We start from the raw sequence: 25,546 nt of genomic DNA, 5'->3' as shown, positions 1-25,546 counted from the left end.
AGAGAGAGAGAGAGAGAGAGAGAGAGAGAGAGAGAGAGAGAGAGAGAGAGAGAGAGAGAGAGAGAGAGAGAGAGAGAGAGAGAGAGAGAGAGAGAGAGAGAGAGAGAGAGAGAGAGAGAGAGAGAGAGAGAGAGAGAGAGAGAGAGAGAGAGAGAGAGAGAGAGAGAGAGAGAGAGAGAGAGAGAGAGAGAGAGAGAGACTCGCACTGGCACCATCCAAATATCCTGTGATAAAACAAACACACAGACTAACCTACATTCAGCTTTGTAAACTAGATGCTTTTAAAACCAACGCTGTTACTGTTGCTGATGGCCCGATGGTAGGGAAAAACTACTTCCGAGGCACAGAGAGGTTTTCCCCGAGACTCCTGGTCGAAGAAATGTTGGCAGTTCACCGTTTACTAGCACATTTGAATGATAAGTCATACCAATCCATTGTCTAACTGCAAAGGTTTCACTTGTGACTCATACAGTGTTGTAATATTACAGAAGAAAAGTATTCCTTTTGCACACAGAAGGATGTAAGAGAATGGAAAGGATTTACCAGCATCGGTTTCACATGCAGAGAATGCTGAGCAGTGTCCTTCCGAGGCAGTGTAGCTTAGTAACAGGAGATGGGGAGTGGATGCCAAGATGGCAGACAGGACAAATAAAGGCTTGGTTCAGCCCCTAAACCCCAAAGAAAGCTTAGGTGCTATTAGGCACAGCACATAGCCGGTCAGATAGCACAGCGAGTAGAGCGCTTGCTTTGACATCATGCAGAGCCTGCCAGCGAAGGTTTGAAACCCGACAGGGCCAAACTCAGCCTTCCATCCTTCTGAGGTGGTTAAATGGGCACCACGCACTGTGGGTAATAATAAGCAGCGCTCAGATGCCTGAGGGTTTGTAGCGCTATATAAATGCGAATTATTATTATTATTACTATCCAACCCTCCTAATTTTAGGATACAGGTACAAGCGGGTGGGAGCACAAGGCTGTAAAAGGCCACAAGCTCAGACTAGCTGGGTGAGAATTTGGAGTAGACGAGAGTTGAGGTTGGAGTAGATTGACGAGCACAGAGAGTACTCAGAGGTTAGCGATAAAAAGAATATTGGAAGGGGAAGTGGTGAGACACAAAAGGGGGACAAGGTGGTGGTGGAGGAGTCTAATGAGGGGACGGGAAATATCAAGGGGTAGTTGAAGGGAGGAGTGTGGAAATTCCCAGAGGTAGATGAAGAGTGTATTGTGGTTGGGGACACTAAGAGGTTGATGAAGAGTATAAGGATTGTCACAGATTACTACACAGCACACGCAAGCCAGGGAACTCCTTCCACTACAATGAATGTGGCGCAAAATAATACAGATTCTTTTTGAGTAGTACTCCAACCCGTCTAGCACCCAACCTCCACAAACACCCCATGTCACAAAGGACTAGGAACCTGGCCGGTGTTTATTAATAACACATGTATTCATTTATTATTTATGTCAAAGGAAAATCTTCCAATTATAACAGCCACCAATGTTGTGGAAACACAATATGCAATAATCCCTACAAAACAACCATGTTTAGATATACTGTCACAGTTTCTTCTTTTTTTATGGCAGAGAGAAAAAGAACAATTCAACACACAATGATAGCACTAGCGTTAAGCACTCCCCCTGCAACACTCAACCCCTCCTCCCCGCAAACATCAATTGGACTTGAATCCTTTGAAAAGAAGGCAGCGGCAGGGAGTAAGAATACAGGGGGGAAATTGGTTTTGGTGTGGTGCCCACAGAAACAATATGGGGAGCCAGCAAAGCAGGGGAAAATCAGTTTTTGGAGCACTCATGGAAGAATGTTTTAATTATTTCTCACACTGCTATGGGAAAGAGAGAGAAAACAGGGAATGTTTAGAAAGACAGGCAGAGCTTTCAGGGAATACTAATCAGCACACAAGAAGAACATCGATGTTTAGAATATGCAACGCATGGGCAATGGAAAGGGAATGCACATTTTAAAAAATCGTTTTGACCACACAATAGGAAAAGAGGATCAGAAGCGGAAAATCGGTTTTTGGGATGTTAAGCTTAATTTCAGTGGAAAAGAAAATGCAAATGGAATTTGTTTCAATTACTGAGGCTGCAATTGAAAGGTAGGCTCTGGGAAAGGGGTGATCGCACATAAGGAAAATAGGTTTTGGGCTAGGATAGCAAATGCAAGGAGAAAATACAGTGGCAAATGGAAATTTGTTTAGCAGTGGACAATTTAAACACAGGGAGAAATTCCTTTCTCAGATCACAATGGGACTAATTATTTTGTGCAACCCTTTATAACTATGACAATTAACAAAAACACTGGGAAAAAGATTGCTGGTTTCGAATTCCACCAGTCCCGATTCCGTGGAATTCAATGGGGAATTAATTGATTTACTTGCAAAAATACTAAGGTTTTACACAGACAAATGAGCAGTTTTTCAATGGGGATTTGCTAATATACACAAGCAAACAAGAGATTCTTCTATGGGTAGATGACTAAAATGCACTGGCAATTGGGGTTTGCAATGGGGACTTTTTAATGGGGAAATATTGGATGCACTGCTACAAAAATGAAGGGCTTATGCAATTTAGGGCTGGTGATATTGCTACTTAAATAGCAAGCCTTTGTTTAAGGTTCAGGGAAGCCAGCTGCATCTCTGGACATTCTGGAAAGATAGGGGAGGGGTCTGGTAACTCCACTCTCAAAGATGGAAAGTTTCCTCAGCCTTCTCTCCATCCGCCTGTCTTTCTCCTTTTTCTGTCTCCCTGGTTTTTTGTGTCCGTCCTAGTGCTGTCCCCCTTATATAACAGAAATGACATCACCAATTTTACAATCTAGGGGGAGTACCCTGCAATAATCCCTGCCGCTAGGATTGGACAGTTACCCTCTCTCTCTCCGCCCCCAGTCAGGATTGGTTTAGGGGTTTGGAGCAACATCTGTCTTTTCCCATTTGTCATCATCCTTTGTTCGCCTTTCAACTTTTTGGCAAAAACTAGTTATGTATCACAACTTCATAATTGTACTAGCAACTGCCATATGAAACATATTTTCAGTTTTAGCTGATCATGGTGAATTAGGTAAGCTGACCGCCAAATCTGTACGATGCAGCATGGCAATGTCTCACATTTTTGTCATGTTCATTAAATGTACAACAGTTATGAAGATGCACGTTATTAAGCATATCCCTAATTTCATTGTCCACCTTTTCATCAACTCTCACATTTGTAACATGTTCCGATCATCCAGAAACCTAGTTTAAATGGCCATTACAGTTCTCTGAGCCACATTTAGATGCATTTTATATCTTCAAAACTGCCTGGAAATGACATTAAAAATTGTATAAAAATGAATTCAATCCTATGGTTGCTGCGCAAAATGCCTAAATGAAAATAGTCTTTTAAGTTAATTGTGAGTGTTCCTCTTCAGAAAATGGGGGGGGGGGCTGCTCTATCCAGCACTGCCACCTAACCCTCTGGGCTAACCTGTGACCAGAGGTTTTTATGAGGCTCTTTGAAGTTAGAGTGTGCTCTTTGAAGCGGGCGCACCAAGGATTCTCACCTTTTAGGCATGCTCCAGACAAGTATGGCTTTCTTTTGAAGTCCCTGCTTTCCTTGTCTGCAGGTGTGGAGAATTCTAAATTGTGATGTGTGTAGCAGCACCACATTTTATTGCGGGGTCATTAGATGGGAGATCTGACATCCAGATTGAAGTGGAGTTTTCCTTTATGTAGTTTTGCCCTCAACCAGAAACAGTTTTTTCCTGAAGACTAAATGTCTCTTCAAATTTCACTGAAGTTTTGTGGGTGAACCATAATATACATTGCTTTGGTCAACCCACACATCATGTTTTGCTTTCCTGACATTTTTCTGTGATCAGTGATATTTATTTACATTGTGGCTTTTAAAAGACGTTTTTATTTGCAAACACATGTGCAGGCCATTTTTTCATTTCAATGTATAAAAATCCTATTTTCCATGTCACAGGATTCTTTGATTCCTCCTTCTTTTGTGAATTCAACTGCTTCTTGTCCATTGATAATGACAGTTAGACCCCTTTCCACATGGCTCTTTAACTTTACATGAAACAAAAGCAAAAGCCAGGCCATTTTTGTTGCAGTGTTTAAATGCCTGCCATTCATGTGAACAACAAAAGCAAACGCCAGGCCGTTTTTGTTGCAGTGTTTAAAGGCCTGTCATTCATGTGAAAGGGACTTCTGTTTGGGTCCTTCAAATGCACCCCACAGGATGAGGTTGGTGATAGTAAGTTGGAGGTTTGTGACAGTAGTTGGATGTTGGTGGGGAAACTCCAGAGGTGGATGAATAATGTAAGGAAGAGTTTGGTAGATAATATTGCAAGGAGGTTGGTGCAGAAAATCACAGAAAAAGGAAGACGTTGGATATGTTTCATGAGGGGGTAGGTGGAGGTTAAGCACTGTTCAAGAAAATAATTTGGAGAGGAAGGTGGCGTTGAGAGAGGTAGACAAGGGTAGTTGAAGAAGAGAAGGTGCGGGCAGAATATCACCCAGAAGTAGCTGGGGGAAGTAATGGGATAGAAGAGAACATCAAGTGGTGGTTGAAGAGAACAAGGAGGAGGCTGAAGGATTGCAGCGAGAGGTGAAACAAAAGCCTGGGAGATAATCAGACAAGGAAGCTTCTGGTGGGCCCTGTTGGTTCTAGATGGGAGGAGGAAGCACACAGCATGTAGTGTGTGTGAGGTTGAGAGAGGTAAAGGAAAGGATTGAGACAAAGAGCCAGGGAGTAAGGTGCAGGCAGGTTTGGTGGACAAACAACGTTCCTCTGGGGCTCTGCCTAATACCGGGTAATCAGTTCCTCCGAGACCCAAAATACCTAGAGGCTAGTGAGACACCCTTCTGGAGCAGAAACACCAACTCTTACTAGCCCTCCACAAGGAGGCACAGCAACACCTGCAGGCAGCGGAGAGAAATATCTGGCAATCTTTAAAAGAAGGATGCAGGAAACCCTAAAACTTTTTACTGAGAAAGAGAAATGTGTTCGGGAACCCATGAAAACCTGCAAAAGTAGGTTTTGAGAACCCAAGAAACCTTCAACAAAGGACTAATGGGAAACACAGTCTCTGGCCTCTCAGGAACATTCGGTTTGAGCAGGTTATTTCCCCCAGAGACACCAATGGTAGTTGGTGAGGACCTGTTTTGTTTGCTGTTTTGTCCACCTTATGTACATTTACCCTCCCTCAATAAAGTGTTGCTTAACAAATAAGTTATGTCTTGCGGCTCTTTCCTTTCGTGCTAACCCATGGGGTGTGCTTTATATCTGTCAAGTCCAGAGAGCCTGGAAATAATTTGCCATCTGAGATAATAAACATATTACATGTACAGGAAAATAAATGAATCATATCAAAATCACAAAAGAAATAATGTTTTTTATCGCAGTTTGCCACTTGGAGCCGTACATATTTCATCGCACACAGATAGTGGGGTATTGCAGATTCACAATGAAGACGGGCATTTCTGTGTCCTGGTAAATACCAATGCCTCTAGCTTTCAGTTTACGAATGAATCCGGCTTCTTCTTGTTTTTAATATTGGATACTGTTTTATTTATTTTATTTATTGATCATTTATAATTCACCTACACACAAGCGTTTGAAGGCGCATAAAGTCAGGGGACGGAACACGAGGCAACATAACAAAGGCATTCTTACTAGGCCTTGAGACATTCACAATGAGCAAGTGCTAAATATGTAATGAAGGGGAGAGGGAAGAGGATAAACATGGTGAAGACACACAACAACAACATAAAGCTATCTTAGTAGGCCTTGAAGTGATTCACACGGTGCAAGTGTTATGACATGACATGCAGGGGAGAGGGCAAGGAGAGGAAGGAGGGTAGTGGAAATAAGACACATGAACGAAAAAACAACAAATATATCTTACTAGGCCTTGCGGGAAATTTAGAAAGTGCAAGTGCTAAAACATGAAATTCAGTGTCAGGTTGCCCACATCCTTGTGTGGGAGGACCCCTGTTGGGTCCTCAGGACATGACGTCCCGGACGTGACGTCAGGGGAAGGGGGAGGGACGGGGGAGGTTTCGGCAGTTCCGCCGGACCAGTGAATAAAGAAGGTTGTGCAGCAGATTTGGCTCCTGCGTATTATTCCGGCGTGCGCCGGATCAGCTGTTTGGGCCCGCTTCAGCGCGAAGCAGGGACCCAACACTGGCGACGAGCGGGCGCAGACCCCGCAGGCACCGTGCCAAGGTCTGCAGCTGAGCAGTTTAGCGCGTCGGCGCGCCTCGGGCACGGGTGCCCACCCGGCAAGGCCCCGCCTCCCGCGTAACAGAGGCCTCACGTTCGGCCCGTCACCCTCTGCTACAACGGGTGCACCGTGTGAGCACGGCCCCGGCTCCCGCGTGACATTACTTGCAAGCCAGGACACAGGCGCTCCGGCACCGCCGAACACTCGTCACGAGCGGCCCCGCCCCCGAAGTTAAGAGCGCCGTGTGAGCGCGGCCCCGGCCCCGCGTGACACAGCAAACACCCGCGCAGAGACGCCCACGGGACACGGGCGCTCCGAACCCACGGAGGCACCAGCCACAGGCGGCCCCGCCCCCCACACGCGGGCGTTCAAGAGAAGACGTGCTAGTATCCAGCACCCAGCAGGAGCACAGGCCAAAGGCCACAGCACAGGCCAAAGGTCACACCACGAGGAAGCACCAACGTAGGTGCCCACAGTGCATCTCACATAGCACTAAAGTCAGCGCCGCCACACCTTCACGGCGGCACAGTCATGTCGGACACCACGACCACCCCGGCATCCTCCTCAGGAGGAGCAGGACAGGCATCTGGAAGCGCCGACACTGCGCAGGACAACAACCTGCATGCACACCAGGAAGGTGCAGCCCAAGTCATGCATATGCCCAACCCATTTGAAATCAGAGACACCTCCAACCTAGGGCCCAGATGGAACATATGGTTACGAGACTTCAAGTTCTACACAGGGGCCATAGGATTGACGGACGACACGAGGCTGAAAAACACACTGTTCATGGCAGTGGGACCGGCGGTAAGAGACATTGCGGGGGAGTTGCTGGATGTAGACACCGTCACATACGGGGAACTACATGCCAAACTGTCTGAATACTTTGCACCGCATACAAACGTGGACTATGAGCGCCACATGTTCCACACAACAAGACAGGAAAAAGGGGAGTCCATAGACAGTTTTGTGATGCGACTACGCATCAAACTGAAACATTGTGAATTCCACAGGTACTCCAACGAAGAGGCGCTCAGGTCCCAAGTGATAGCTGGATGCCTCTCACAACCTTTCCGCAAACAACTGTTACAGAAACAACGGTCACTAGAAGAAATCCTGGCATTGGCCCGCATGGAAGCAGCGGTGGACTCGCAACTGGACAACCTCGGCAAGGTGTCCATTCACCAACCCAGCGACAACGCAGAAGTAATCAACAAGATATACACCCACCCAAGTCAGACCACCAAACACCCCGATGCCACGTGCTTCAAATGCGGCTGCGAATATCCACACTCTGGCACATGCCCGGCCATTGGGCAGAAGTGCGCCGCGTGCGGGGGAATGGACCATTACAGGGCCATGTGCAAGAACGCCCCGACCCACTCAACGCCCAAACACCGATACCAGGAAAGGCGCAGGCCCACACCACAGAGCCCGCCCAGGCCGCCAGCGGACAGCGAAAGGCGGCGTACCAGGAAAGAAGAAGGAGACTGCAGAAGTCGCTACACACGCGAAGACAAACGGTCATCCGAGGACACTAGAAGATCACACAGGCGGCGTTTCGTAAGGTACGTGGAGACCCGATCCCCCACCAGCACGGATACCCTCTCGTCAGAGGAGGATCAGAGAAGAAAAGGGTACGTGTGGGCCCTACAGGACAACACGACGGCCACCCAACACAGCCCCATCTTGACACTCCAAGTGAACGACACACCGCTGAAGTTTCTCGTGGACACCGGAGCGACGGTCAACATCATCAGCGAAAGCGCATATCAGTCCTTGACCGTCCCACCAAAGATCCGAAAAGCCACAGTGGACATATACCCCTACGGGTCCAGGACACCCCTGCCATGCAAAGGCATGATCACAGCCACATGCACACACAAAGAACACGGGGCAAAGATCCCGCTGTACATTCTAGACACAGAAGCAAACAGCGGGTGCATACTGAGCTTCCGGACAGCAGTCAACATGGGACTGGTACACATCTTATACCAGTTGATGGCCCACAAGTACTTTGCCAAACCGGACTCAATTGAACAATCATTCCCCAGACTCTTCACAGGTCTAGGCAAACTACGCAACCGAAAAGTGCACCTCCACATCAACCCTAAGGTCAAACCGGTAGCCCAACACTACCGAGGCATCCCGTTCAACATCCAGAGACAAGTAGAAGAGGAATTGGACAAGCTCATCAAAATGAACGTTATAGAACCCGTTTCAGGCCCGACACCCATCGTCCCCGTCCCAAAAAAATCACCAGAAGGATCCATACGGCTATGCGTCGACATGCGCAGAGCCAACACAGCCATCGAAAGGGAGCGACATCAAGCGCCGAGAATCACGGACATGATTCACCTCCTCCAAGGGGCGAGGATATTCTCCAAATTAGACCTCACAAAAGGTTACCACCAGATCGAAATAGCACCGGAATCCCGTTACATCACCACGTTTGTCACTCATCTCAGCCTGTTTCAATACAAAAGGCTCAGTTTTGGCATATCCTCGGCCGCTGAGATCTTTCAGGAGGAGATCCACAAGGTGATCAGGCACGTTCCCAACTGTCTAATCTATTCGGACGACGTCCTGGTATACGGCAAATCACAGGAAGAACATGACCTGGCACTACATAGAGTATTTCAGGCGCTAGACGACGCAGGGCTCACCCTAAACAAAGCTAAGTGCGAATTCTCCAAAGGATCGCTGAGGTTTTTCGGGCACATCTTCTCAGATAAAGGCATGAGGCCAGACCCAGAGAAAGTGGAGGCCCTCAACTCAGCCCCGCCCCCCGCCAACACTACTGACCTCAGATCGTTCCTGGGACTGGCCAGCTACTGCTCCAGATACCTGAAAGACTATGCCACCGTCAGCAATCCCCTACGACTTCTCACCAGGAAGGACACGCCGTTCACGTGGTCAAAGGAGTGCCAAGCAGCATTCGAAGCGATACGGAGGGCCATCACACAGGCAGAGGACATGGCATATTTTGACGCCAGCCGTGATACCGAGCTGATAGTGGACGCCAGCCCTGTGGGACTGGGCGCCATATTGACGCAAAAAGACCACATGGAGCCACGGTCCACGCACGTGGTAGCATACGCCAGTAGGAGCCTGACGACCACAGAACAGGCATACTCTCAGGCGGAAAAAGAAAGCCTCGCGGTTGTCTGGGCCTGCGAGTACTTTCATCTATTCCTCTTTGGCAAGGAGTTCACTATCGTCACGGACCACCAGGCACTACTCACCATTTACGGCAGCCCGAAGGCCAGGATGCCACCAAGAATTGCCAGGTGGGGACTCCGCTTGCAGGACTACAAGTTTACCATACAACACCGGCCAGGAAAAGAGGAAAACCCTGCGGACTATCTCTCCCGACATCCCATGCCCACGACGGCGTCCCAACCGTCCATAGCGGACGCGTACATCAACTACATTATCCACCACCTACAACCACTTCCGGTAGGATGGCTGGAGCTGTCCGTCCAATCAGAAGCAGACCCAGCACTGCGAATCGCCCGGCACTGCCTTCAGGTAGACAAGACGGCCCTCATGAGACAGCAGGCCAGAGATGAAGCGGAAACCACGAAAGAAGACATCAAGTGGCTAGATCAAGTCCGCGACGAGTTGACCGTGGTGGAGGACAACGTCATACTAAAAGGCTGCAAGGTCATCGTCCCGAGAACCCTCCGGGAAAGGATAATACACCTAGCGCATGAAGGACACAGGGGTGTAGTCGCCACAAAGCGCCTCCTGCGCCAGAAAGTCTGGTTCCCCCAACTCGATCGCCTGGTGGAAAAAATAGTGGGCAACTGCCACGTCTGTGCACAAGTGGCACCCCCGCCACACCCGAACCCCCTACAATCCTCACCGCTGCCCAGCAAAGTGTGGGAAGAGCTGGCAATAGACCTATTCGGACCACTGAACAACGGGACACACGTGGTTGTACTCATGGACGAGCACTCAAGATACCCGGACGCCCAGATAGTAGAGAGCAGCGCCACGACGTGTGTTATCCCGGTTATAGACAGGATGCTCTCTGCCTATGGTATCCCCAAGATCATAAAGTCCGACAACGGTCCCACTTTCATCAGTCAAGACTTTCAACAATTTGCAAAATACATGGGGTTTCAACATCGACGCATAACCCCCCGGTGGCCACAGGCCAACGGCATGGTCGAGAGATTTATGGCCAACATAAAGAGGACCCTACAAATAGCCCATGTGCAGAACAAGCCATTCGAACAGGCCCTCAATCAACTCCTACGAGAATACAGGCACACCCCCCACAGCACCACGGGTGTATGCCCGGCAGACCTAATGTTCCGAAGACCGATCACCACACGACTACCCGAGGACCCGAGACCACAAAACCCAACACCGCTGGAACAAGAAGCGCAAGCAAACGACACCGCGAACAAAGCGAAAACAAAGGAGATCACGGACAGGAAAAGGAGGGCTCGGGAGAACACAATGCAACCAGGAGACGAAGTATGGCTAAGACAACCCAAGAACAGGAAAGAGGAAGCCACCTTCGCACCCACACCGCTGGTCGTGACACATAAGAAGGGTTCTATGGTCACCGCACAAAGGAGTGATCACTCAACAATAACCCGGAACAGCTCGCACTTCAAACGAGTCAGACTGACTCCAGCAGGCCAATGGACATGGGACCGAGACAGTGATGAGGACAGACCACGCGAAGAAGCATATCAGGGAGACGAAGAAGTGTCAGAAGGCGAAGTGCCCCGCTCCCCACCCGCCAGGGAGGAACCGACCCCGAGCAAGACAACCCGACCGCAGAGGAGTCGCATGAAACCGATGCGACTCATCGAGGAGATGGGGTAAGAGAGGGGCCCGTCAACTAACGTGTTTAAAAAGGGGGGAGATGTCAGGTTGCCCACATCGTTGTGTGGGCGGACCCCTGTTGGGTCCTCAGGACATGACGTCCCGGACGTGACGTCAGGGGAAGGGGGAGGGACGGGGGAGGGTTCGGCAGTTCCGCCGGACCAGTGAATAAAGAAGGTTGTGCAGCAGATTTGGCTCCTGCGTATTATTCCGGCGTGCGCCAGATCAGCTGTTTGGGCCCGCTTCAGCGCGAAGCAGGGACCCAACATTCAGGGGAATTGGTGGAGGGGGGGATTAGAGGGAAAGGAACAACCAGGACAAAGAGACAAAACAGGGCAGCAAAAAGCGATAGTACTGGGCCATGCTAGATGTAGTCTAAACAGGTAGGAAATACAGACTGCGAAAGTTCAAACAATGCTAGGGGGCAGACAAAAACAAAAGCACGGTTGCAAGTTGAGCAGTGGATGCAGATTGGAGCAGAGATATGGAAAGAGTACTGGGAGCAGATACAAGTAAATGATGGCCAAATAATCCCAAAGGCTCTTACTGAGAAGAGAGACAATGTGGTGCCTCACGTTTTTTTACTAGACACGGGTGAGTGTGCTACAACTGACGTAAGTACAGACGGGCTTACTTTTTTCCTCTTCCACTTTTTTTCTCCAAGTACGATGTACTGCGTCCCTCTTTCATTGCCTTCTGGATGTGCCTGTAGTTTGCTAAGGATAGTGGTCGATTCTTAGAAAATCAAACTGAGAATGTTGTGCCTGCTTGGTTTTCAGCATGATCTCAAACTGTGCTCCTTGCATGCAGACACATGTTGCAGTACGTTCAATGTTGGCATGCATTCTGGCTTTTGGTGGCAGTTCAACATCAGACGGCACATTCGCACCCAATGGGGCTATGAAGGGTTCCTCACTCTCTTCTATTTCAGCTGATTCTGCTATGGGGATCCCCAGGGTTCAGCCCTAGGTCCTTCACTTTTCTCCATGTATATGAGTCCTCTTGATTCTGTCTTTTCCTCCCTCAGAGTCTCCCATCGTCTTTATGCGGATGACTCTGCGATCTTGCTTTCCTTCTCCTCTTTTTCCTCAGAACTTCATTCTAATCGTTCTGCCTGTCTACTGTTGCCGCATCAAGTTGTGAATCTCAGATATTCAATTTCCGAAAGATATATTTGTAGTTGTGGCTCATGGCTAACACTTTAGCCTCACAGTGACAGAGACAAGCCTAGTGGTACTGAGTTACATAGAATGCCACACTTTTAACTGGATGCCACATCCCACATGCTTTTTCCGGCCGTCCATGTCAGAAAGGGACGTGGGCAGTGGGAGAAAGAAGGGCCTCACAGGGTGTGTGGCTTGTTGACTCCTTTCCCCATGGAACGAGGTGTCTGAGACGTCCCACAATGGTAAAGTTGCAGCCTCCCTCGCTTCACCCTTGGTGCCCTCCATCTGCCATAGTCAGTGGCATGTGATCATGGTGTAGGAACAGCAGGGACACTCTGCATATCTCCTGCTGTCACCACAATCGCCTTACTCTGCCCGCCTCCCCTGTCCTTCTGTCTAAGGTAGTAAGACGTGGGAAGTAGAGCCGGTCCAGAGACCCGGTGAAGCTACTCTCCAGTGGCATAGCATTGCCCTTGCAAAGTACATCTTCCAGTTCCTGTTGTGAATGGGAGGGGGCAAAGGAGGTAGATGGGGCAAAAGAAATTCAGGGTATCCTCTGGCCGATTCCTTTGTAATTCTAGCACGCAGGTGGGGCATGTGGGATGAATGTTCTCTCCTCTAACCTCGCAGACCACCTCCCCGGCCTGTGCACATCCACCCAGATCGATATCCCCTGAAGACCTCATCAGTTGACTTCACTGGAGCTTCACAGTGCCTCACCACTAGTAAGGTAATTTACATAATCCCCCGCTCTCACTTATTTGGTTTACAGAAAGATGGTAATGTAAAACAAATTTGCAAGAGGAATTCATTTTAAATTAATCTCATGGTTATTTTTTCGTTTAACTCATTTTGTTTACAACAGATAATCTCTCCATAGAAGACAGAAAAGTGCAGTTTTCCAGGACCAGATTTCGACCTACGAATGGCGTTTTCTAATAAGGATTGGCAAAGCCGAAAGTTTGGGCTTTTCCCACATGCTGTCTCCCCATTCTCTGTGCCTGGTAATGGGGAGAGGACATCGGCCAAAGCGAAACTGGTGGCCTTGCCAAGCTTTGTCTTACTCTTGCGTGTCATTAAGATTATTTTGCTTTAGAAAACTACTTCTGTCTGCCCCTTCCTTTATTCTTCAACAATTGTACAATTGTTTTATGCTTAACCCCATTTCATCCCACACCCCTCTAAAGACCTGGGATCTTGCTTTGCCATTTCAAGGTAGGAGCTTCATGTGCTGGGCTGTCAAGGCGACTATCAACCTGGAGACTACCTTGCAACCTTTAGTCCCTTCTGCTCTTGGTAGAGTGACTTCAATAAACCCCAATCGAATCTCAAACAGCCAGTAACAGAGCTTCAAAAAAAAACCTAACAACAAGCTTGCACGCTGTTCAACAAACACTCGGACAGCCTACCAGAAACCTGCAGATAGTCCAATACAGAGCATCAAATACCTATCATCTAGACCCACAGACATCCCCAAAAATAGCATCACAAAGTTCCCAATAGACCCTCACATATCTCCCAACAAACAGACTCGGTGAAGAGGCAAATGTCCAAATGGCTAGGGTCCCCCTACCCACCACAATTACCCCCTTGTCTAGAGGCTTGAGTCCTGGTCGTCAAAGATACACTCAATCAGAAGCAAGCACGTTGTCTCCCCAGACCCACTCTCCTTAATCTTCCTGATTGTGTGCAATAGCCCACACGCCCACAGATGTGGATGTTTTCTAAATATCTATTAAACTTCACTTGTATCAAATGATGCCACCAGAAAAAGTAAGAAAAGGAAATTGGGTGAAGACTAACCCCAAATCGAAAAGTGGTCAAATCCCACAGAGTCCACTGGGCCTTCAAAGGTCCCTTCATAGAGATCCGTGTGGCATCCCCAAGACGTTATGGGCCTGATTCATGGAAAAGTGCGCGTAGATCCCGCAAAGCCTGCATGCCGAGAATGACTCTGCACATGCCTGTGTGCAGAAGGAAATCTGCCTGCTCTGCGTATTCATGGATTTGTTCCCGCAAAGTAGGCCTATCAGCAAGTCACGGCCAGACACGCCTCCATGCAAAGCCAAAACAGCCACGCACACCTGCCTTTGCGGCCTCCCTGGGTGCCAACACACGCATCCCATGAAAACTATGTGGGGTCCACCACAACCAAGCCAGCCACTTGGCGACACTGTGTGTGTGCAGTCCCCCATAACTGCAACTGCCACCCTGAGAACATGCACACATTTTCTTGTAACTCATGTCATATTTCAGTCAAACTGCGTGCAAACCCTGTAAACCGACCCTGCACCCCGCTACACTGTGTACGCGCACCCTTAAGTCCGGCATGCAAACCCACATCCATGCTGCAAATACTATGCGCAAGTTTCTGTACGCCTGCCTTCAGGTGGCGGAAAGGTCAAGGGCTTTGTGTGGGCATTTCACAGGCGAGATGTTGCATGGTCACATCCATGAATACGCTTTGGCGTGTGCATTTGTGACGTGCTATGCGGCCCGTCCGTCGTACCGTCCAATTTTTCCTGTGTTCTTCCTCATTTTGCATGTTCCGCCCCCTACTCTGGTCCCTGCCAGGTCACGCCCACCCGCCGCGTGCACTCTCACGCAATGCACTCGGCCGTTCACAAAGTATTAAAAAATTCTTCACAGACTATTCCATGAATCGACAAACAGGTTTGGTGCTCGGTTTGGCGCACATAGTTCCTATTTGTGGCGCAATATGTTCCACGAATCAGGCCCTATGGCTAAGTTCCCATGCATTTTCTTTGGTCATTTGTTTTATTGTACTCAGTGCAAACTAGCTTCGAGAATCAATGGATGGGGGGCTGCATATTGATAGTTATTATAGGCATTCATTCCAGATCTCCAGGATACATTTTCGTTTTTTATATCATTTTAGAAGCGCATTTTGTATTCATTCGAGGGTGTGTGTTAGAGAGTTGGGATCCAAGAGAGGGAGAGCCATGGTGTGCTAGGGTGCTAGAGAGCCACAGTGCTCGAGACTGACAGGGGGCTTATGAGGGTGTGATGGGAGAAGCCAGGGTGCACGCAAGAGAGCAAGGGTGCATGCGTGAGAATGAGGGTTTGTGGAAGGAGAAGGGGAGAGAGGGTGTTCGGGAGGGATAAAGAGAGAGAGGGTGTGCGGGAGGGAAAGACGGAGACAAGGTGCTTGAGAAAGGCAGCGGATGAATTACACATTGATATAAAAGTCTTGACCCCGCTCATTATGCTCTCTTTACCCATTTTCTATGTTTTCCCTCATGTTCACTCTGCCTCCTGCTCTTTTGTCACCCAGTGCTCCATTCACCCTTGTGCGCTCTGTCCCATCCTGCACTAATCCCATAACCACATACACGCTGCACTGTCTCGTTCATCACCACTCCCCTCTCCATATTAATTTCCACCTTCATGTGCACTCCTTCACCCTGCACTCTATTATTTCCCAGCCACTTTTTCCATCTTCACCAATGTTTGCAAATTTCCATTTTTTTTTTAAATGACAGATTTGATTGAGGTCCATTCTTCTAAAAATGAGCAATGTAAGTTTTTCTGAAAACTGCAGAAATTTCGTTTTTTTTTGTGATCACAGAATAGCTATAAGCAGGGTGTTTGATTAGGTGGTTACTCGCGGATCAATCATTACAACATGGAATGTATTACCGGCATACCATTAAGAGTATTAATACCCAGTGGGGGTGTGCCTTTGTCCGCCCAGCCAATGAGGAGGCTGGGAGCAGGGGCATTACCATACAGTAATCCAGCTGCTCTCAGCCTCCTCAAACTTGGAGGCTGCCATCTCCCCACCGGGTACCCCAGGTAAGTGCTCCTCTGCCTCTACCACCCCTCTTTCCCACTGATTACTCTCCCTCCCGCTCCACTAACCTGCTCCTGTCTCAGCCTGAGCCGTTAACAGTATTATTCCTGGCGTGTCCTGATCCATGGCACGCAGCCATGGAAAGGGAGAAGAGACTACGTAGTCCTTTCTCACCTGATCCATGGTGGCCATCTTTTCTTTTTCGGTTGCAAAACATGCAACTGATAAGACACTATTAGTGCCCCGATCTTACGGGCCAGGGTACTTATAGCAATAAGCCCCATACTGGGAGTATTACCACTTCAGTTAATGCCCCAGAGCCTGCTTTAGGGCCCTCACTTCATTCAGGCCTTTAACTATGTCCCCGGTGGCATTACCTGAAGCGGTAATGCCACCAAGCTCAGGGCTTACTGCTTAAGCCTGGAACAGTCAACATTGACAGTTAATGGGAAAATACATAAGAATGCTGAGAGGGGCCTAGAATGGACTAGTAAGGATGTATATGGAAATACTGGTCTGCTTGCATCAGCACCCTATTGAGATGACTACCTCCCCACTCCGACCCGGGAGCGAGGCAGGTTTTATTGGAATAGGGGGCATGAGCGCCCTATTCCAGTGATTAATTGCCAGGTGCCGGAGCAGGGAGAGATACAAAAAAAATAAAAAGTGCTGCCCCTTCCCCTGTTGATCAGGGGCACGCTGCGAGGGGGGTGGGGGCGGCAATTCGCCCAGGGCGCTGCTGCCACTAAGGGGGGCCCTGTGTGCTGGCATGGGCTTTACCTACATTGGACGGGCAAAACTCAGGTACCCTGCGCATGTTAGGTGAAATGGCAGTTCCAGTGTTCTGGAGGTAGCTGTGGATGCATAAAGGTGGCATGGAGTAGCTTGTCTACTGGAAGGAGTAGTTTGACCGAGTGAACTAGTTATATCTGAAACTGTATGGGCGGGTTTGCTAGCTATATGGGCACAGAGAGAAAGACCAGAAGCTAATATTAATCCCAGCAAGCAGTCAAATTCTGCCAACGCTGGCACAATGATGGCACAATGATATCCAGATCTCAATTTGGTTGAAAGTTTTTTTGGTTATATGTGATTTCATCACTGGTAATAAACATCGAGGGGTAAACAACATTTTTTTAACCCACTAAACACTCTCCCCAACATACTTTAGGTCCGGTGCAATTATATAAACAAACTCTAGTACTAGAATATTTGGGAAAGTGTTGGATAGTTGGTTAAAAAATATATTATTTCCCATTTGTTTATTTACAGCAATGAAATCACGGGGTACTGTTTTTTTGCCCAAACAATAAGAAGTCAGTCTTTTATTGAATTTCAAAGAAACCTAGGACATGAAAGCCTCAATCCCATCAGGCAGCACGTCTAGTGGTGGATATCACCTTCCGACGATCCCTGAAGATGAAGCTGGGTGTCATCGGCATGCTGATGAACAGAATCTTGGGTGATACGAGAGACCACTGGGGAACCCTGAAGTGCGCAAGCAGTGGCGGTGACGTGCTGGTCTCCATATGAACAGCTTGAATCTTTCCTTAGAGCGAAGGCTTAAACAACTCCAGGATAACCCCTCGCCCCAATATCCTTTGTGTGTGAGAAGAAGGGATAAGAGGGCACCATGATCCGCAGTATCAAAAGTGGTTGAGCGACCCAGCAATGCCAGAAGACAGGTGCCTCCACCGTCAATGTCGTCCATCACTTGGAGTCTTGCAGTCCCTGGCCCACATTTGACTGCTAGAGAGATCACATTGGTCGAAATGGGCATGAAGCTGCTTTGAAGGAACAAAACACTGTTTATCCCCACCCCCACGCTCCAATGGAAGGCTAGTGATGTGGCAGAAGTTACTCAGAGTTCCTGAACCCAAAGATTAACAAGGCCGACTTTGAAACGCTTTGGAAATACTCCTGGAATCTAAAACACATAAGGAATAAGTTAGAGTGGAATAAGGATTTCTGAATTAAGAGTTTAGGTGTATGTTGGTGGAATAACATCATCTGATTGACCTGTGGGGTTAAGAGCAGCTACCAAACAAGAGGACTCAGACAAAGAAATAGGACTAAACGATTCCCAGCTGTAAACTAATTGAGACTGGCAGGGGGCTAAGGTGGGTGCTAAATGTCAATATAACTTAATTGGACCACTGAAACGTCCCACTGACATACTCACGATTTAAATTGGTATCACTGGGCAGGGAAGGCTTCCCAACATAGGTTGTATCTTCTGATGCCCTGAGCACCTGTAAAGATTAACAGATCATAGGATGCTGCTGCAGGGATCTGAACATGACAACATGGTTATTGGTGGAACTTATTTGGATTATGTCATGCGGCAGATAATGGGTTGACATTCTAGAAAGGCTTAACTTAACTCTAGGGGCTGAGCTAAAATGAACGTTCTGTTTATATGTTAAGGCACTTCCCGCCTATATGCTGAGGCCTACATATGACATTCTATGAGCCAAATACATCATAGCGGCATACATAAAATCCATATTTAGTTTTAGAAATTGCCTTTTACCTAGGTAGTTGAAATGTCAATATTAACTATGTAAAAGTACAATCAGTCTACTTTAAAATGAGAGGCAGAGAAAAAAGAATTTACCAATATCGGGGATCAATTTTCAGAAACCTGTGACTAAACATCTCGATCTGGGAGTGAAGTTGTGGAAGGAAAGAGGTATTGCTCTGATTGGGTTTTTTTCTGTTCGATTTTGTTGGCGAGTTTTATCTACGTTGATTTCTGTGTGATCATATGAGAATATTCATGGAGTCGTAGTTAACGGTTTATTAGGAAACATGATTGATGAACTGTTTAGTATGATTTATGTGTTTAATATATATATATATATATATATATATATATATTTTTTTTTTTTTTTTTTTTTTCAGTAAAAAAACTTTGTCAAAGGGACGTTATGGTTAAGTTGCGCTACTAAAAACCTATGAAATTCAGTGAAAAAACTTTGTTAAAGGGATGTTATGGTTCAAAGTAAAACCGAAAAACCCCTGAAATTCAGCAGTTATGGTAAGATAAGCAACCATAATTCTGCTAACACTAACACCCAGGACATGAAAGATGACATCACAAAATTTTCACTGAATTCCATAGGTTTTTAGTAGCGCAACTTAACCATAACGTCCCTTTAACAAAGTTTTTTTACTGAATTTCATAGGTTTTTAGTAGCACAACTTAACCATAATATCCCTGACTTTAAATACATGTAACATAGAACATACTGAACCCCTAGCTAGTGATTTCGATGTCCGCGGACTACCGCCATGTCCGCGGACATGTCAAAAATCTGAGCGTGGTGAATGTAAATTTAAATAGTGTGCCCCATTTCCCCTTTGAGGTTGGCTCTGAAAAGAGCCGTTTTTTTGGGGTTTTTTGCAGATGCTTAACAGACACCTGTTATTTTGTATTTTTTTTTCTTACTTTACACCTAAAATCTTCACATAACCTTCTCCAAAGCAACCCTTACATTCCAAAACAGCATGGCATTTCCCATAAAAGATAAGGAAATGCCCTCTTCTTTAAAATAAACAGCATTACTGGAATCAATATTCTCATTATTACAGAGAAACATACCAGCTCTAAGCATGAAGGCACACATGTCTTGGTTGATTACACACCTAGCATTGTTTTGCTGAGGACAAAAAACTGAACTATTGTCCCATATTGCCCTAGGTAGTAATCCAGAAAAAAATACTTTGGCATTTGGAAGGATGTTCATTACTGCTTGAACCAAGCGTTCCAAATCTGCCAACAAAGTAGGGGCACTGACATAGCCCAAATGGAAAGCACCATAGTGCAAAACTACCACATGGGGACTGTTCATCCTGCCCATATCTTCACAAACTTGTACAATTCCCTGTACATTGCAATCAGGCACAGTGCTCCACACCACCTCCACTCCTTTAACATCAAAATTCTTTGCAACATGCCTGCATTGAGCATACTGTTGTAAACCATGCACAAAACATATGTCCAAGCACCAACACCCTGACTTTCTCCACTTCTGCCATCTTCACTACACACAGTCTCTTTCAACACAAATCCACAACCTCAACATCTGATTGGCTGATCCCTACAGTCTTCTTTCCATGCTGGATTTGCTGGAAAACCCCGGATGTAGCACGCCCTGTCCACGGACAGCCGCGGTGTCCGCGAACCGCGTAACTCTTGGACAGCCCTTCTACCATTTCCACTTCACTCTCTGTGCCATTCCCTCATTGCATGCAGCTAAGCAGTCACATAATACGGATTTGTTTATTTTCAAACATTTCAGGACACCGCAAGTGTTCTTATAACACATGCAACTTGCCAGCGAACAATACGGACAATGTCCTCAGAACACCCCCATTCTCTTTATGTACGAACATTTCAGGACACAACGAGTGTTCTTCTGGCTCACTCTTTTTTCTTTTGCTGACATATCTAGGCCACATGGTTTTCTTCAGTAACAGTCAGAAACTAAAAATTGTATTTTATTTGTAGATGTATCCTACAAGTAGGTTCTTATAGTAATTCCCTTAGAGTCCAGTCACATCATATGAAACATATACATAGGGGAAGACACAAGCTTTAAAGACAGCATTATTTTCATGCAAATAAATGATGATTTCTCTGTTTCAAAGCTGCTATTTACCCTATGTATATGTATATTGGTTTGTGTTCTTGTCTCTTTGTGTTTTCTCTATAGTAATGCAATTATGTAATACATGGGTTTTATTAGCTACTTATTACATATTTCACATTACACACAAATCTATTAAGAAAACAATTATCATTTCATTATTCAACATATGAACATTACAAATATTATACCTTCATCTTGTACGCTGCACACAATGCTATGTTTCTGCATTAGTAGCTTAGTATACTAGATAGAACCCCATAATAGAATGCTATTTATATCAATGCATCGTTCAAAGCACTAATTAGGGTATGATATTTATTGCAATGATCCTTCACACTTTTTTTGCAACATTATAATAAGAATCCCTTGTACACATATTTCATGAAAAGTACATACACATGTGATGTCATTAGTGATGTCATCAATGACATTTGTGATGTCATCTTTGATGTTGTGGGTGTTAGTCTTAGCAGTGCACGGTGGTGGCGTGAGTTATGGTTGCTTAGCTTACCATAACTGGCGAATTTCAGGGGTTTTTCGGTTTTACTTGGAACCATAACGTCCCTTTAACAAAGTTTTTTTCACTGAATTTCATAGGTTTTTAGCAGCGTAATTTAACCATAACGTCCCGTTAACAACGTTTTTTTATTAGCACGCAAACAATATACAAAGATGGAGTGTAAAATGCAATTTCTCAGAGATGGCTGTACACGGAATGTTGCAAACTAAGAATTTATGGTCGTTTACAGTGAAGGTCAGCTGCTTCCATTTTTTGCTCGCGTGCCGGAGAGGCCCACGACTCGCACTATAAGGTTCTTTTGTTTTTTTACCTTGACAGACAGGGATCGTGCTAAAAGACTTCTTTTGAAGGAGTGTTGCAAAAACATAAGACACGATAAGGATGAAATTTCTGAAACGAAACCACTTTTATATATTATATCACTATGAGAAAGATCGTTGGCACAGTCGGAGTTGTATTTTGGGAATTCACTACGCTTAGACAATGGAAAATGCCAATATAATGTAAGTAACCCTTTAGATTATTATATACTGGAATATAATAACAATAGCGTGGCGTTAAAGCCCGGTTAAGTTGTACTTGTTCGTTCAATGTGGCATAGTGTTTTCTACCGCGCACTATCACCGCCAAATTGATCCCCTGTCGCTTAGAGGGCTCTGAAAAAGGCAGAAGACAGAGGGTGGGTTAATGGGAATAAGTTAACATACTCCGTTGCACTATCCTCGCTAGCAAATAGTTTCACGCCCTAATAAATTAAATTAATATTTTTAATGAAGATCGGCTGGTGAGACTAATTTATGTTTTTTAAAACAGGTACGTCCTTCCGTATTGTCAATGCCACGATTTTCAGACCCCAGCCGATGGTTTCTTTAGCTGCCAGGTGCAGCTCCATGTAAGCAACTTCATGACCCTCACCATTTTATGGGACAATCGCCAAGGACCAATATGCCCTTACGCAGTACTAGCGGCTAGAAGCAACATACCAACCATTATGGTGGTCTAATGCCTCGTTGTTGGAGCAGCCTTCCGATTATCAGTGCGACCATTTGCCTCTTTTATCATAAACCAACAGCCTGTGTACCCTAATGCCTCGTTGTTGGAGCAGCCTTCCGATTGTCAGTGCGACCATTTGCTTCTTTTATCATAAACCAACAGCCTGTGTACCGCAAAGGAACAGAGCGTGGCTCAAGATTAACTTTTTCTGATCGACAGCAAAGACAAATGCAAATCGCTGAATATTCTCTAAACATTTGATGTGAAATAAATGTACTTTACCAAATGTACAATCTTGCTGCTTACTTTTAAACCACAGTTTCATATTCCGAATTGTGGCGCACTGTGTTGTAAGCTGATCTAACACCCTCTGTACCTCAAAGGAACAGCGCGTGGCTCAAGATGAACTTTTGCGGATCGACAACAAAGACAAATGCAAATCGCTGATTATTCTCTAAACATTTGATGACAAATAAATGTACTTTATGAACTGTACAATCTTGCTGTTTGCTTTTAAATCACAGTTTCATATTCCGAATTGTGGCGCGCTGTGTTGTGAGATGATGTGTGTTGTTTTCCGGGTTCTGTGTAAAGTCGCGTAGGACTGGAGACGACTGAGCGCATTTGGTTACGCACCCTATAACGTCACGGAGAGAGGCGGGGAATATGAATGCTTTGATAATGTCAGGCTTAGGGGCGGGACATATGATTTAGTGTCGCAAAAGCAGGTCAGCCAGGTCGATGGCGCAAGTGATAGGATTATCACATAATGTCGTCGCACAGCTGCCTGATTTATCGTTTCTTTAGTGGACAAAAAGTCGGGTAAGGCCCATAGGAAATTGTACTATCAGCGGACATAAGGACACTTATGAACTATCTTAGAACACTTTCAACCTGACAACGAACAATACGAACAGCGTTCTCAGAACACCCCCATTTTGTTTAATTGCAAACATTTCGGGACACCGCGAGTGTTCTTAGAACACATTCAACTTGCCAGAGGTCAATACGGACAGCGCCCTCAGGAAACCCCCATTTTGTTTATGTACGAACATTTAAGGACACCGCAAGTGTTCTTAGCTCAATTTTAGCTTGCTTGCGAACAAAACGGACACATACTCAGAACACCCCACCATTTAGTTTATTCACAAAATTTCAGAACAGCCGTGTTGTCCGTAGACAAATCGAACACAACAAAAGCGTCTAGCACATAAAAAAAACAGAACATTGAACCTATCTCATACTTCCCCACCCTCCCCAAACACTCTTACACACCAACACACTCCACTAAATACAATTTTTAATCCAAGTTTCACCGCACTGTCCGCGGTCGGCGGCGAATGCAAGATGGCGGGCCCACAGAAAATCTGATGCGCTCCACGCCCCACGCCGTCCAATCAGCAAACACGTCACTTGTCCGCGGACATCACACAAGCCGCTCAGCCAATCGGGGCTCTGTCCCCGGAGCGAACCTGGAAGTCTATCCGCAGAGCGAACAGAGATATCACACATTTTTTTGCCTTACGTTTTCGTCATTTTAAAAAAAAACTACTGGACGGATTTACACCAAATTTGCAAAAGCACGCTTTCGGGACCAAGCCCCCGCTCCTGCCGCAATTTGGTGTAAATCTGTCCAGCGGTTTGGGCTGTAGGTGTGCGCAACGTTTTTTCCCATTATGTCTATGGGAAAAAACACAAGTTTTGGAACCCCCCTATAACTTTGCCCCCCCCTGGACCAAACCTCTCCAAACTTTGCAAAAATTCAGAGTGGGCCATATACTTTTTTTGCAAAGTTTGGTGAGGATTCGTCCAGTGGGAGCGAAGTTATAAGCCACCCAAAAAATGCTTTTCCTATGGAAACACCAATTTAACCATAACTACATGGACGCTACAGCGTCCATGTAATATATATATATATATATTCATTTGGGCGTATCTTTGCCCTGCCATGCTTATGGTTTATTGGAACCTTTACATGACTATTACGTATGTCACACATTCCCAACATTTCACCTGCAGTTACACCCCAGTTCTTGATTCTCCAGTACCACAGAACGATATTCTGCATTCGGCCGTGTGAGTCACATCACTGGTTAGCAAAAGAAAGGCAAGTTGTGTTGGGACAGGGTAAGGCACATTAGCACATGGAAATCGTTTTTGACTTCCTCTCAGCCAATCAGAATGTGTGAAATGCAGTCAATAACTACTGACATTGACTGCATTTCTGACGTTATGACTTCAGAAGCAGCTAGGGACTTAACAGCAAACATTATCTCTGCATTCTAAAAACAGCCCTGAAATTTCTGAACACAATGGCCCTCATTCCGAGTTAGGACTACACCATGGAGTAAATAGCTCCATGGTTGGCAACCATGGAGCTATTTACTCCATGGAATACCGGCATGGTGAATGGAGTAATTACCGGTCCATTCCAAGGTTGGATGGACCGGTAATTCCCCATTCACCATAGCCCTTCCCCATCCCCATTTCTGCCCCCATAGGGCTCAATGGGAATGGGGAAGGAGGTAATTACGGCACCGTAAATTACGGTGCCGTAATTTACTCCAAGGTCACTTTGCGGGTCCCGTAATTTACTCCTGCTAAAAGCAGGAGGTAAAGAGGGACCCGCAAAGGGAACTCGGAATACGGAGGTAAGGGATTACCGCCATCGGTGCCCTTACAGGCGCCGGTAATCCCTTACCTCCAACCTCGGAATGACCCCCAATCTCTTTCAACATGACAAACCAATCTAGCTTAACAAACTAGAGTGAAAGCTTCATGATGGAACAATGCTCTCACCTTTTAAAAAATAAAACCCATTCACTATAACATTAATTAATTTATTTATTTATTGTATTGCGCATTTTTAAGGCACTTATAGAAGAAGTAAATTGTGTTTAAAGCGCCCACAGGGCAACAGGGAGGGAACATGGGAATGAAAATAAAAAAAACAATGAAAGATAGAGGTGGACCTGCTAGGCCTTGTCCTAACGTAGGCCTGATAAAACTATTCTAGTTCAAGCAAATTTGCAATTATAATGCTTACATTATAAAGGCACCTTAAATAATACAACATTAATCCACATTTCATTTAATAACACATTGTGTGTGCTTTACTCACTAACAAAGTAACATGTTTCACTTTACATCCATGACTTACAAATCGTTATTGCCATCATCACCATGTGCTAATAGCCTAAGAGACCTTGAGAGGATTCATTATCACTTGGGATAATGAACCTTCACCAATTTATGGCCCGAGGCGAATCCCTCAATAACGACTCCTCCCTCAGTCTATAAGGCTATATTATTATCAGGCCTCTC

Source organism: Ambystoma mexicanum, chromosome 3p (genome assembly GCF_040938575.1).
Source record: "Ambystoma mexicanum isolate Mex_15411 chromosome 3p, UKY_AmexF1_1, whole genome shotgun sequence".
NCBI lineage: Eukaryota > Metazoa > Chordata > Amphibia > Caudata > Ambystomatidae > Ambystoma > Ambystoma mexicanum.
Note: the sequence above shows the minus strand (reverse complement) of the source record.